Source organism: Eumetopias jubatus, unplaced genomic scaffold, assembly GCF_037043125.1.
Source record: "Eumetopias jubatus isolate StellerSeaLion01/CBP00866 unplaced genomic scaffold, mEumJub1_p1.0 scaffold_2, whole genome shotgun sequence".
Taxonomy (NCBI): Eukaryota; Metazoa; Chordata; class Mammalia; order Carnivora; family Otariidae; genus Eumetopias; species Eumetopias jubatus.
In genome coordinates this window covers 161,683,727-161,687,230 of record NW_028274808.1, presented here as the reverse complement: position 1 = coordinate 161,687,230, position 3,504 = coordinate 161,683,727, and the positions used below count along the sequence as shown (strand labels likewise).

General features: G+C 43.3%; 1 pseudogene; it reads right to left on the bottom strand.

The window, feature by feature from the left end:
- Window positions 1-2,555: 2,555 nt before the first annotated feature.
- Window positions 2,556-3,284, bottom strand: LOC114206835 (small ribosomal subunit protein uS7 pseudogene; annotated as a pseudogene).
- Window positions 3,285-3,504: the final 220 nt, after the last annotated feature.

Here is a 3,504-nt window from a genome sequence, read left to right as displayed (position 1 = left end):
GTTACAATAACTGTTTTAGTGTATTTGTCTGTTAATTCATTCATCTGTATCAGTTTTGGGTCAGTTTTGATTGATTTTTTTTTTCTTCACCATGGGTTATATTTCTCTGCTGCTTTGTCTGCCTGGTAATTTTTATAGATGCTAGACATTTTGTATTCTAACTCACTGGGTGCTGAATACTTTAATACTCTTATGAACATTCTTGAGCTTTGTTTTGAAATGCAGTTAATTGGAAACAGTTTGAACCTTGCGGTCTTGCTTTTGGGATTTGTTAGGAGGGATCAGGGCATCATTTGTTGTAGGGCTCATTTGCTGCATGAATTATAGGGTTTCTCAGTGTAGTTGGAAAGAATGGACATAACTGCTTCTGTGGGCTCTGAATACTATTCCCTTGAATTCTTTTGGGTGGTTCGTTCCTCAGACTCAGGTAGTTTCCTCAAAGCCGTCCACCGGTCAGTACTCTGTCAAATCCTTGAGGGGATCTTCTACATATCTCCAGACTTCTTTGTGTACCTCTCTATTCTCAGGTCCTCTGCCTTGTGAACTCTAGGTTCCTTGGTCTTCCCTGTCCCTTATCACTGTCTCCTTCACCCAGGAACCTGCTGGGCTCCCCTTGGTTTTCCCCTGATCCTGCTGCGGTCTGGAAACTCTACCAAGGGAGTGATCTGAGGCAAACTTCAGGCTTCCCTTGTATGTTTCTTGTCCCCCAAGGATCACTGTCCTTTGTTACGTGATGCACAAATGTACAATGGAAAACTGTTGTGTCATAGATCTGTCAGGTCTTTAGTTGTTTCATGTAGGTGAATAAACCTATTTTTTGTTACTTCATCCTAGCTGGAAGTGGAGGTCTGGCATCACTAATTTTAAAGGGCTCTTTAAATATTAGAAGTAGTTACCCTTTTTTTTCCAGCTCGTATGTTGTTTTTTTTTTCCCCCTCTCTGTTTTGTTTTGTTTTATTTTATGGCCCTTTTTTGCATACTGAAATCTTGCATTAGCTTTTATACAGTCAAATCTAGCAGTATTTCATTGTTTCTGATACTGATGTACTTTAAAGTCTTTCTCCAATCCAAGATTATAATTTCAGCCGTCCCTTTTTGTCATGTACTAGATTCTTACCTACTCTTGTGCTTTATATTCTGATCCACTTCTCTGTTGCTTTATTCTACAGTAGGTATGAATATACTTGAATAGTTGTAGCTCTTTAATGTCTAGAAGGCAAATGATGTGTTAAACATGGCTAGTGGTCCTTCAAAACCCATTCTCACCTTCTTTTATGCAGTTGAATCTCTCAGTGTTTAGGTGAGTGCAGCGGCCCAGTATAGTGACTACATTTCCAGATCTCCCTGGAAGCGGAGTGTGGCTATGTGATCGATATCCGGCCAATGGATTATAAGTGCAAGTGGTGTGTTCAGCCTCTGGGAGGAGTTCCTTAAGGAAAGGAGCATGTCCTTGTCCCCTCCCTTTCCCTTTTCCCCATGCAGACATCATTGTTGGCGCTTGAGCAGACAGCATGGCTCAGCAGTGGAAGCCATGTCTGGGAGTGGCAGGGCTGGAAGATGAGAGGAGACACGTTCTCAGAGACAAGAGGAGCTATTCCAGCCCTACGCCATTCACTTCTGGACTATGCTTACTTGAGAGAGAAATAAGTTTTTATTTTTTTAATTTTGTTTTTCCCACTGTTATTTTGGACTTTCTGTTATTCAGAACTCAACTTAATCCTGAATGATAGAAACTATAGAATTCTTTTGACAAAAATAAATCCTGTCAAAATTTCAACGGAAATTACACTAAATTTGTACATTAATTTAGTGAGAATTGACTTCTTTTTTTTTTTAAAAAGGTTTTACTTATTTATTTGAGAGAGAGAGACAGAGATAGAGAGAGAGAGCACAAGCAGAGGGAGCAGCAGGCTGAGGGAGAGGGAGAAGCAGGCTCCCCGCTGAGCAGGGAGCCCGATGTGGGACTCGATCTCAGGGCCCTGGGATCATGACCTGAGCGGAAGGCAGACGCTTAACCAACTGAGCCACCCAGGAGCCCCAGGAGAATTGACTTCTTAACAATATTGTCTTCCCATCCAGGAACATGTTTGGTGCTTTCATTTATTCATGCCTTCTTTTATGTTATAATAAGCATTAAAAAATCCCTCTAAGACCATTTTTATCTTTGTTTTACATATTGTGTGTTTCAAATATGTGTTACCCTTTGAACTATAAAATGAAAACAACACCAAGTAAATTAAAGTATTACAGAACAATGCAGAAATGTAAACCCAGGTTGAACCTAAACAAAGGAAAAGAATCTGCTTGTTAAGTTTGACTCTTTTGTTTATTTGAAAATTTCATGAAAATTTCATGAAAATTTCATGAAAATTTCCCCCGGTACATGATTTCTAAAAAGCAAGTAGGTGGCTGTTTAACAGTCCAGTTTTGCTCAAGGCAGCCTTTTTAAGTATAATTGCTTACCAGAATTACCTAGAGATTCATTTGTACTACATGCTTCTATTTGGGTATCTTACTTCCTCTTCTTCTTCTTTTTTTTTGTTTTTTGTTTTTTGTTTTTGGTGAGGCTGCCCGGAAGGCAGACAGGTTTATTGAAGCCACAGCCAGGTGATCAACGGTTGGACTTGGCCACATGTTCCAGCTCGTCCTTCTTCTTGATAGCATAGGAATTGGAAGAGCCCTTGGCTGCATTGATGAGCTCATCTGCTAGGCACTCGGCAATGGTCTTGTTGTTCCGGAAGGCGGCCTCACGGGCATCTGTGCACAGCAACCAGATGGCCCGATTCACACGGCGCAGGGGGGACACGTCGACAGCCTGACGCCTCAGTGTTCCGGCTCGCCCAATGCAGGTTGAGTCCTCCCGGGGACCGCTGTTAATAATTGCATTCACCAGGACCTGCAGGGGGTCCTCACCAGTGAGCAGATGGATGATCTCGAAGGCATGCTTGACGATGCGCACGGTCATGAGTTTCTTGCCATTGTTAACGGCCATGCATCATCATCGAGTTGGTGAGACGCTCGACAATGGGGCACTGTGCCTTACGGAAGCTCTTGGCCGCATATCGCCCTGCACTGTGAGGCAGGTACTTGGCATACTTCTCCTTCACTGCAATGTAATCCTGCAAGGAAATGTCATTGATCTGAACGTCATCGGTGCTCCATTTCCCAAAGAGCTTGATGTCAGGGGTCTCCGCCACTGCAGGTGCAGCTGTCTCCCACTCGGTCATCCTGAGGGCGCAGCCGGGGCATCACAGTCGATTAGCGTGCACCACGCGCTGCCCTGGCACAGACAGGAAGACTTCTTCTTCTTCTTCTTTTTTTTTTTTTACAAGATTTTATTTATTTATTTATTTGTCAGAGAGAAAAAGAGCACAAGCAGGGGGAGCGGCAGGCGAAGGGAGAAGTAGGCTTCCCGCTGAGCAAGGAGCCCAGTGCTCACGACCCTGGGATTGTGACCTGCGCTGAAGGTAGACACTTAATTGACTGAGCCAACTAGGTGTCCCT